Here is a 13995-nt window from a genome sequence, read left to right as displayed (position 1 = left end):
ACCATGTATACTGTCTATATTAACCATGTATACTGTCTATATTAACCATGTCTACTGTCTATATTAACCATGTCTACTGTCTATATTAACCATGTATACTGTCTATATTAACCATGTATACTGTCTATATTAACCATGTATACTGTCTATATTAACCATGTATACTGTCTATATTAACCATGTATACTGTCTATATTAACCATGTATACTGTATACTGTCTATATTAACCATGTATACTGTCTATATTAACCATGTATACTGTATACTGTCTATATTAACCATGTATACTGTCTATATTAACCATGTATACTGTCTATATTAACCATGTATACTGTCTATATTAACCATGTATACTGTCTATATTAACCATGTATACTGTCTATATTAACCATGTATACTGTCTATATTAACCATGTATACTGTCTACTGTCTATATTAACCATGTATACTGTCTATATTAACCATGTATACTGTCTATATTAACCATGTATACTGTATACTGTATATATTAACCATGTATACTGTCTATATTAACCATGTATACTGTCTATATTAACCATGTATACTGTCTATATTAACCATGTATACTGTCTATATTAACCATGTATACTGTCTATATTAACCATGTATACTGTCTACTGTCTATATTAACCATGTATACTGTCTATATTAACCATGTATACTGTCTATATTAACCATGTATACTGTCTATATTAACCATGTATACTGTATACTGTATATATTAACCATGTATACTGTCTATATTAACCATGTATACTGTATATATTAACCATGTATACTGTCTATATTAACCATGTATACTGTATATATTAACCATGTATACTGTCTATATTAACCATGTATACTGTCTATATTAACCATGTATACTGTCTATATTAACCATGTATACTGTCTATATTAACCATGTATACTGTCTATATTAACCATGTATACTGTATACTGTATATATTAACCAAGTATACTGTCTATATTAACCATGTATACTGTCTATATTAACCATGTATACTGTATATATTAACCATGTATACTGTCTATATTAACCATGTATACTGTCTATATTAACCATGTATACTGTCTACTGTCTATATTAACCATGTATACTGTCTACTGTCTATATTAACCATGTATACTGTCTATATTAACCATGTATACTGTATATATTAACCATGTATACTGTCTATATTAACCATGTATACTGTCTATATTAACCATGTATACTGTATATATTAACCATGTATACTGTCTATATTAACCATGTATACTGTCTATATTAACCATGTATACTGTCTATATTAACCATGTATACTGTCTATATTTAACCATGTATACTGTCTATATTAACCATGTATACTGTCTATATTAACCATGTATACTGTCTATATTAACCATGTATACTGTCTATATTAACCATGTCTACTGTCTATATTAACCATGTCTACTGTCTATATTAACCATGTATACTGTCTATATTAACCATGTATACTGTCTATATTAACCATGTATACTGTCTATATTAACCATGTATACTGTCTATATTAACCATGTATACTGTCTATATTAACCATGTATACTGTCTATATTAACCATGTATACTGTCTATATTAACCATGTATACTGTCTACTGTCTATATTAACCATGTATACTGTCTACTGTCTATATTAACCATGTATACTGTCTATATTAACCATGTATACTGTATACTGTCTATATTAACCATGTATACTGTCTATATTAACCATGTATACTGTCTATATTAACCATGTATACTGTCTATATTAACCATGTATACTGTCTATATTAACCATGTACACTGTCTATATTAACCATGTATACTGTATACTGTCTATATTAACCATGTATACTGTATACTGTCTATATTAACCATGTATACTGTCTACTGTCTATATTAACCATGTATACTGTCTACTGTCTATATTAACCATGTATACTGTCTATATTAACCATGTCTACTGTCTATATTAACCATGTATACTGTCTATATTAACCATGTATACTGTCTATATTAACCATGTATACTGTCTATATTAACCATGTATACTGTCTATATTAACCATGTATACTGTCTATATTAACCATGTATACTGTATACTGTCTATATTAACCATGTATACTGTCTATATTAACCATGTATACTGTCTATATTAACCATGTATACTGTCTATATTAACCATGTATACTGTCTATATTAACCATGTATACTGTCTATATTAACCATGTATACTGTCTATATTAACCATGTATACTGTCTATATTAACCATGTATACTGTCTATATTAACCATGTATACTGTCTACTGTCTATATTAACCATGTATACTGTCTATATTAACCATGTATACTGTCTATATTAACCATGTATACTGTCTATATTAACCATGTATACTGTCTATATTAACCATGTATACTGTCTATATTAACCATGTATACTGTCTATATTAACCATGTATACTGTCTACTGTCTATATTAACCATGTATACTGTCTATATTAACCATGTATACTGTCTATATTAACCATGTATACTGTATACTGTATATATTAACCATGTATACTGTCTATATTAACCATGTATACTGTCTATATTAACCATGTATACTGTCTATATTAACCATGTATACTGTCTATATTAACCATGTATACTGTCTATATTAACCATGTATACTGTCTACTGTCTATATTAACCATGTATACTGTCTATATTAACCATGTATACTGTCTATATTAACCATGTATACTGTCTATATTAACCATGTATACTGTATACTGTATATATTAACCATGTATACTGTCTATATTAACCATGTATACTGTATATATTAACCATGTATACTGTCTATATTAACCATGTATACTGTATATATTAACCATGTATACTGTCTATATTAACCATGTATACTGTCTATATTAACCATGTATACTGTCTATATTAACCATGTATACTGTCTATATTAACCATGTATACTGTCTATATTAACCATGTATACTGTATACTGTATATATTAACCAAGTATACTGTCTATATTAACCATGTATACTGTCTATATTAACCATGTATACTGTATATATTAACCATGTATACTGTCTATATTAACCATGTATACTGTCTATATTAACCATGTATACTGTCTACTGTCTATATTAACCATGTATACTGTCTACTGTCTATATTAACCATGTATACTGTCTATATTAACCATGTATACTGTATATATTAACCATGTATACTGTCTATATTAACCATGTATACTGTCTATATTAACCATGTATACTGTATATATTAACCATGTATACTGTCTATATTAACCATGTATACTGTCTATATTAACCATGTATACTGTCTATATTAACCATGTATACTGTCTATATTAACCATGTATACTGTCTATATTAACCATGTATACTGTCTATATTAACCATGTATACTGTCTATATTAACCATGTCTACTGTCTATATTAACCATGTCTACTGTCTATATTAACCATGTATACTGTCTATATTAACCATGTATACTGTCTATATTAACCATGTATACTGTCTATATTAACCATGTATACTGTCTATATTAACCATGTATACTGTCTATATTAACCATGTATACTGTATACTGTCTATATTAACCATGTATACTGTCTATATTAACCATGTATACTGTATACTGTCTATATTAACCATGTATACTGTATATATTAACCATGTATACTGTCTATATTAACCATGTATACTGTCTATATTAACCATGTATACAGTATACTGTCTATATTAACCATGTATACTGTCTATATTAACCATGTATACTGTATACTGTCTATATTAACCATGTATACTGTATACTGTCTATATTAACCATGTATACTGTCTACTGTCTATATTAACCATGTATACTGTATACTGTCTATATTAACCATGTATACTGTCTATATTAACCATGTATACTGTATACTGTCTATATTAACCATGTATACTGTATACTGTCTATATTAACCATGTATACTGTCTATATTAACCATGTATACTGTATACTGTCTATATTAACCATGTATACTGTCTATATTAACCATGTATACTGTATACTGTCTATATTAACCATGTATACTGTCTATATTAACCATGTATACTGTATACTGTCTATATTAACCATGTATACTGTATATATTAACCATGTATACTGTCTATATTAACCATGTATACTGTCTATATTAACCATGTATACTGTATACTGTCTATATAAACCATGTATACTGTCTATATTAACCATGTATACTGTCTACTGTCTATATTAACCATGTATACTGTATACTGTCTATATTAACCATGTATACTGTATACTGTATATATTAACCATGTATACTGTCTATATTAACCATGTATACTGTCTACTGTCTATATTAACCATGTATACTGTCTACTGTCTATATTAACCATGTATACTGTCTACTGTCTATATTAACCATGTATACTGTCTATATTAACCATGTATACTGTCTACTGTCTATATTAACCATGTATACTGTATACTGTCTATATTAACCATGTATACTGTATACTGTATATATTAACCATGTATACTGTCTATATTAACCATGTATACTGTCTATATTAACCATGTATACTGTATACTGTATATATTAACCATGTATACTGTCTATATTAACCATGTATACTGTCTATATTAACCATGTATACTGTCTATATTAACCATGTATACTGTATATATTAACCATGTATACTGTCTATATTAACCATGTATACTGTCTATATTAACCATGTATACTGTAGTAAAACGCCAAATGGATCTACCTCCTGGTCCTCTTCCCCTGTCTTACCCACCAAGGGTAGAGACAGAGATGACCTCGCCTACTGAAATACCGGATTGGGCAAAGCCACCAGAAGACGACTCAAGCCAACCAACTACTGAACCTGACTGGAGGCAGGAAGAATCACCCTCTGCCTCAAGTGACACCTCTGCATGGGAACAGCTGATAGACTCATTGCTGATAGAGTAAGGGCACTGTCATAACCAGAGGCCCATATATGCACTGTAAGAAAAGTGTTTCCTCATTGTTGCTAGAGTAATGGGCACTGTCATAACCAGAGGCCCATATATGCACTGTAAGAAAAGTATTTCCTGTTGTAAGATATGTCATCACCCTCTCTGCTCTGAGGGAATGGGAGGAGCAGCAGATCGGGTGCAGAGAATCAAAAGGTATATAAAGAGACATTTGCCATTACTTTGGCGCTGACTTCTTGAATTCTGAATTCATTTAGACAACCATTTGACTTCGGGTAATTGCCACCTGACTCAAATTACTTAAAGATTCTAACTTGTTGGATCTGAGAAGGGTCTCTCCGTTATACTGTTTAACTATTGAACAGCTGTTCTCTCGCCTGTGGCCTTGGTGCTTGTATACTGACGCGATTACACCCAGGGCCAGTCTTCGGATCTGCAACTCTCGGTTGAGCTCAGTACCTAGCCCTAGTTACATGGCACGGACACTGCGGTAGTTCAACGGCTCTGAGAGTCTCTCTAGTCCTTAAGTTGATCTCCTGTTAATACCTACGGTTATCTGAATTGACCCTGTCGCCCGCGGCCTTGGTGCTTGTATACTGACGCGATTACACCCAGGGCCAGTCTTCGGATCTGCAACTCTCGGTTGAGCTCAGTACCTAGCCCTAGTCGTGTGACGCAGACTTTTCGATATTCCAATGGGGCAGGGAATCACCAGCGGGTTCTCTCATTCAGTCCAAACTTGAATCTCTCAATTTAGCAAACCGCCGACTTCAAGTCAACCTTTCAGCCAGTAGAGGGAAGTCGCTACTAACTAAATTCTAAAAGAACTCTGACCGATTGAAACTCTGCTCCTGATCTTGTGGGTCTCCTCGTCATCTCTCAAAGGTAATTAAATAACTATTATAAGCATTTAATGTAGCGATAAGTGTTATCATTGTACCAGGCATTTTTATAGAGCATTAAGGCAAGTGCATGTTTTTGATTAACGCTGTGTGTGACCGAGTAACAATTGTGTATTTTGAAGTGTGTTTGATTGTAAAAGACAAAAAACAGAGTGTTTTCAAAAATAAACGGTAGTCTTATTTTGTCTCGAGTAAACGGTTCTCTCAAAGACAGTTAACGGCACGGGAGATAACAACTCTGACACTCCCCGCTACCGGGACACTGGAAACGGAGATCAGTACTCTATGACAGAGTAAGTTGCTATTAAAAGACAAAGAGGAAGGTGTGTCCAGTAGTGATTCATTTAATTGTCTTATCGATCTATCTAAGTTTTATTTTCCAAGCGATACATAGCCGACGGGCAGAGTAGTGAGACTAAGTTGACTAAAGGTCTTCACACTTTAAACTAGATACATCACAGAGGGGAAACACTCAACCACAGGGAAATCATATAGAGACTGGTAGGACTAGTGCTTAATAATAACTCAAGGACCAATTAGTGGTGAAACAAAGAGTCTAGAGGATAAAGGTGGGGTTCGCACATCCCAGCTAGAGCTAGACCGTTGAGAGTGACAAGGCAAAAGACCTCTCTACGCGGACAACGTTTCGATAGAGAAAGAGAGGCAGGGCCACGCGAGCGGTCCTGGTTATACCGAAATAACCTGAAGTACCTATAGTGCCCTGTCCAATCCAGGGAACGGGACGCTAACCACCTCTAGCCACCCCGCTGCCGGCCAAGGGGCGGGGCTGAAGGTTTCGTATCGCGACAATACTGTCTATATTAACCATGTATACTGTCTATATTAACCATGTATACTGTCTATATTAACCATGTATACTGTCTATATTAACCATGTATACTGTCTATATTAACCATGTATACTGTCTATATTAACCATGTATACTGTCTATATTAACCATGTATACTGTCTATATTAACCATGTATACTGTCTATATTAACCATGTATACTGTCTATATTAACCATGTATACTGTCTATATTAACCATGTATACTGTCTATATTAACCATGTATACTGTCTATATTAACCATGTATACTGTATACTGTATATATTAACCATGTATACTGTCTATATTAACCATGTATACTGTCTATATTAACCATGTATACTGTCTATATTAACCATGTATACTGTCTATATTAACCATGTATACTGTCTATATTAACCATGTATACTGTCTATATTAACCATGTATACTGTCTATATTAACCATCTATACTGTCTATATTAACCATGTATACTGTCTACTGTCTATATTAACCATGTATACTGTCTATATTAACCATGTATACTGTCTACTGTCTATATTAACCATGTATACTGTCTACTGTCTATATTAACTATGTATACTGTCTACTGTCTATATTAACCATGTATACTGTCTATATTAACCATGTATACTGTCTATATTAACCATGTATACTGTCTATATTAACCATGTATACTGTCTATATTAACCATGTATACTGTCTACTGTCTATATTAACCATGTATACTGTCTATATTAACCATGTATACTGTCTATATTAACCATGTATACTGTCTATATTAACCATGTATACTGTCTATTAACCATGTATACTGCCTATATTAACCATGTATACTGTCTATTTTAACCATGTATACTGTCTATATTAACCATGTATACTGTCTATATTAACCATGTATACTGTCTACTGTCTATATTAACCATGTATACTGTCTATATTAACCATGTATACTGTCTATATTAACCATGTATACTGTCTACTGTCTATATTAACCATGTATACTGTATACTGTCTATATTAACCATGTATACTGTCTACTGTCTATATTAACCATGTATACTGTCTATATTAACCATGTATACTGTCTACTGTCTATATTAACCATGTATACTGTCTACTGTCTATATTAACCATGTATACTGTATACTGTCTATATTAACCATGTATACTGTCTATTTTCTATATTAACCATGTATACTGTCTATATTAACCATGTATACTGTATACTGTCTATATTAACCATGTATACTGTCTATATTAACCATGTATACTGTCTACTGTCTATATTAACCATGTATACTGTATACTGTCTATATTAACCATGTATACTGTCTACTGTCTATATTAACCATGTATACTGTCTATATTAACCATGTATACTGTCTACTGTCTATATTAACCATGTATACTGTCTACTGTCTATATTAACCATGTATACTGTATACTGTCTATATTAACCATGTATACTGTCTATTGTCTATATTAACCATGTATACTGTCTATATTAACCATGTATACTGTATACTGTCTATATTAACCATGTATACTGTCTATATTAACCATGTATACTGTCTATATTAACCATGTATACTGTCTATATTAACCATGTATACTGTCTATATTAACCATGTATACTGTCTATATTAACCATGTATACTGTCTATATTAACCATGTATACTGTCTATATTAACCATGTATACTGTCTACTGTCTATATTAACCATGTATACTGTCTATATTAACCATGTATACTGTCTATATTAACCATGTATACTGTATATATTAACCATGTATACTGTATATATTAACCATGTATACTGTCTATATTAACCATGTATACTGTCTATATTAACCATGTATACTGTCTATATTAACCATGTATACTGTCTACTGTCTATATTAACCATGTATACTGTCTATATTAACCATGTATACTGTCTATATTAACCATGTATACTGTCTATATTAACCATGTATACTGTATACTGTCTATATTAACCATGTATACTGTCTATATTAACCATGTATACTGTCTATATTAACCATGTATACTGTCTACTGTATATATTAACCATGTATACTGTCTACTGTCTATATTAACCATGTATACTGTCTATATTAACCATGTATACTGTCTATATTAACCATGTATAATGTCTATATTAACCATGTATACTGTCTATATTAACCATATATACTGTCTATATTAACCATGTATACTGTCTATATTAACCATGTATACTGTCTATATTAACCATGTATACTGTCTACTGTCTATATTAACCATGTATACTGTCTATATTAACCATGTATACTGTCTATATTAACCATGTATACTGTCTATATTAACCATGTATACTGTCTACTGTCTATATTAACCATGTATACTGTCTATATTAACCATGTTAAACTGTCTATATTAACCATGTATACTGTCTACTGTCTATATTAACCATGTATACTGTCTATATTAACCATGTATACTGTCTATATTAACCATGTATACTGTCTATATTAACCATGTATACTGTATACTGTCTATATTAGCCATGTATACTGTCTATATTAACCATGTATACTGTCTACTGTCTATATTAACCATGTATACTGTCTACTGTCTATATTAACCATGTATACTGTCTATATTAACCATGTATACTGTCTATATTAACCATGTATACTGTCTATATTAACCATGTATACTGTCTATATTAACCATGTATACTGTCTATATTAACCATGTATACTGTCTATATTAACCATGTATACTGTCTATATTAACCATGTATACTGTCTATATTAACCATGTATACTGTCTACTGTCTATATTAACCATGTATACTGTCTATATTAACCATGTATACTGTCTACTGTCTATATTAACCATGTATACTGTCTACTGTCTATATTAACCATGTATACTGTATACTGTCTATATTAACCATGTATACTGTCTATATTAACCATGTATACTGTCTATATTAACCATGTATACTGTCTATATTAACCATGTATACTGTCTATATTAACCATGTATACTGTCTACTGTCTATATTAACCATGTATACTGTCTATATTAACCATGTATACTGTCTACTGTCTATATTAACCATGTATACTGTCTACTGTCTATATTAACCATGTATACTGTATACTGTCTATATTAACCATGTATACTGTCTATATTAACCATGTATACTGTCTATATTAACCATGTATACTGTCTATATTAACCATGTATACTGTCTATATTAACCATGTATACTGTCTATATTAACCATGTATACTGTCTATATTAACCATGTATACTGTCTATATTAACCATGTATACTGTCTATATTAACCATGTATACTGTCTATATTAACCATGTATACTGTCTATATTAACCATGTATACTGTCTATATTAACCATGTATACTGTCTATATTAACCATGTATACTGTCTATATTAACCATGTATACTGTCTATATTAACCATGTATACTGTCTATATTAACCATGTATACTGTCTATATTAACCATGTATACTGTCTATATTAACCATGTATACTGTCTACTGTATATATTAACCATGTATACTGTCTACTGTCTATATTAACCATGTATACTGTCTACTGTCTATATTAACCATGTATACTGTCTATATTAACCATGTATACTGTCTATATTAACCATGTATAATGTCTATATTAACCATGTATACTGTCTATATTAACCATATATACTGTCTATATTAACCATGTATACTGTCTATATTAACCATGTATACTGTCTATATTAACCATGTATACTGTCTACTGTCTATATTAACCATGTATACTGTCTATATTAACCATGTATACTGTCTATATTAACCATGTATACTGTCTATATTAACCATGTATACTGTCTACTGTCTATATTAACCATGTATACTGTCTATATTAACCATGTATACTGTCTATATTAACCATGTATACTGTCTACTGTCTATATTAACCATGTATACTGTCTATATTAACCATGTATACTGTCTATATTAACCATGTATACTGTCTATATTAACCATGTATACTGTCTACTGTCTATATTAACCATGTATACTGTCTATATTAACCATGTATACTGTCTATATTAACCATGTATACTGTCTATATTAACCATGTATACTGTCTATATTAACCATGTATACTGTCTATATTAACCATGTATACTGTCTATATTAACCATGTATACTGTCTATATTAACCATGTATACTGTCTATATTAACCATGTATACTGTCTATATTAACCATGTATACTGTCTACTGTCTATATTAACCATGTATACTGTCTATATATAACCATGTATACTGTCTATATTAACCATGTATACTGTCTATATTAACCATGTATACTGTCTATATTAACCATGTATACTGTCTATATTAACCATATATACTGTCTATATTAACCATGTATACTGTCTATATTAACCATGTATACTGTATACTGTCTATATTAACCATGTATACTGTCTATATTAACCATGTATACTGTCTACTGTCTATATTAACCATGTATACTGTCTATATTAACCATGTATACTGTCTATATTAACCATGTATACTGTCTATATTAACCATGTATACTGTCTATATTAACCATGTATACTGTCTATATTAACCATGTATACTGTCTATATTAACCATGTATACTGTCTATATTAACCATGTATACTGTATATTAACCATGTATACTGTCTATATTAACCATGTATACTGTATATTAACCATGTATACTGTCTATATTAACCATGTATACTGTATATTAACCATGTATACTGTCTATATTAACCATGTATACTGTATATTAACCATGTATACTGTCTATGTCTATATTAACCATGTATACTGTCTACTGTCTATATTAACCATGTATACTGTCTATATTAACCATGTATACTGTCTATATTAACCATGTATACTGTCTATATTAACCATGTATACTGTCTATATTAACCATGTATACTGTCTATATTAACCATGTATACTGTCTATATTAACCATGTATACTGTCTATATTAACCATGTATACTGTCTATATTAACCATGTATACTGTATACTATATTAACCATGTATACTGTCTATATTAACCATGTATACTGTCTACTGTCTATATTAACCATGTATACTGTCTATATTAACCATGTATACTGTCTATATTAACCATGTATACTGTCTATATTAACCATGTATACTGTATATTAACCATGTATACTGTCTATATTAACCATGTATACTGTCTACTGTCTATATTAACCATGTATACTGTCTATATTAACCATGTATACTGTCTATATTAACCATGTATACTGTATATTAACCATGTATACTGTCTATATTAACCATGTATACTGTCTATATTAACCATGTATACTGTCTATATTAACCATGTATACTGTCTATATTAACCATGTATACTGTCTACTGTCTATATTAACCATGTATACTGTCTATATTAACCATGTATACTGTATACTGTCTATATTAACCATGTATACTGTATACTGTCTATATTAACCATGTATACTGTATACTGTCTATATTAACCATGTATACTGTATACTGTCTATATTAACCATGTATACTGTATACTGTCTATATTAACAATGTATACTGTCTATATTAACCATGTATACTGTATACTGTCTATATTAGCCATGTATACTGTCTATATTAACCATGTATACTGTCTATATTAACCATGTATACTGTCTATATTAACCATGTATAATGTCTACTGTCTATATTAACCATGTATACTGTCTATATTAACCATGTATACTGTCTATATTAACCATGTATACTGTCTACTGTCTATATTAACCATGTATACTGTCTATATTAACCATGTATACTGTCTATATTAACCATGTATACTGTCTATATTAACCATGTATACTGTCTATATTAACCATGTATACTGTCTATATTAACCATGTATACTGTCTATATTAACCATGTATACTGTCTATATTAACCATGTATACTGTCTACTGTCTATATTAACCATGTATACTGTCTACTGTCTATATTAACCATGTATACTGTCTATATTAACCATGTATACTGTCTATATTAACCATGTATACTGTCTATATTAACCATGTATACTGTCTACTGTCTATATTAACCATGTATACTGTCTATATTAACCATGTATACTGTCTATATTAACCATGTATACTGTCTATATTAACCATGTATACTGTCTATATTAACCATGTATACTGTCTACTATATAACCATGTATACTGTCTACTGTCTATATTAACCATGTATACTGTCTATATTAACCATGTATACTGTATATATTAACCATGTATACTGTCTATATTAACCATGTATACTGTCTATATATTAACCATGTATACTGTCTATATTAACCATGTATACTGTCTATATTAACCATGTATACTGTCTATATTAACCATGTATACTGTCTATATTAACCATGTATACTGTATATATTAACCATGTATACTGTCTATATTAACCATGTATACTGTCTATATTAACCATGTATACTGTCTATGTCATGTTTTGTCTTATATCATCTTGTCATTTTGCTTTTCCTTCTGTCTACCCCCTGCTGGTCTTATTAGGTTAACCATTTTTCTATCCCTCTCTCTCCCCCTCCCTCTCTCTCTCTCTCTATCGTTCCGTTCTGCTCCCAGCTGTTCCTATTCCCTAATCATAACTTCCCATGTTCCCGATCCTTTCCCTGATTAGAGTCCCTATTTATTCCTTTGTGTACTTCCTGTCCCGTCGGTTCCTTGTTTAGTATTCACCATGCTGTACTGTCTGTCCTGTAACCCCTGTCCTACGTGTTTTTTGCTTCATCAGATGCTAAGCAGGTGTCTACTGTCTATATTAACCATGTAGTCTGTCTAGTTATTCCCCTCTACAGACTAGAGGATTTCTGTTATTCCCTGTTTGGACTTAAATAAACTCTGTTTCTGTTAAGTCGTCCTATTTTGAAGAAGGAACCATGTAATGGACCCAGCGACTGTCTACGTTATACTGCCGTAACCATGCTAGACACGAGCAGGAATTGTCTATATTAAACCTGTATACTGAGTCTATATTAACCTGTTACTTCTGGCCTGCTCCAGAACCTAGGGTTAATAACCCACCTGTATACCCACTGTCCGCTATATTAACCAGTGTGAGACTGTCTCTCTCC

The sequence above is a fragment of the Oncorhynchus gorbuscha genome, linkage group LG08, assembly GCF_021184085.1.
Source record: "Oncorhynchus gorbuscha isolate QuinsamMale2020 ecotype Even-year linkage group LG08, OgorEven_v1.0, whole genome shotgun sequence".
NCBI classification, from domain to species: Eukaryota; Metazoa; Chordata; class Actinopteri; order Salmoniformes; family Salmonidae; genus Oncorhynchus; species Oncorhynchus gorbuscha.
Note: the sequence above shows the minus strand (reverse complement) of the source record.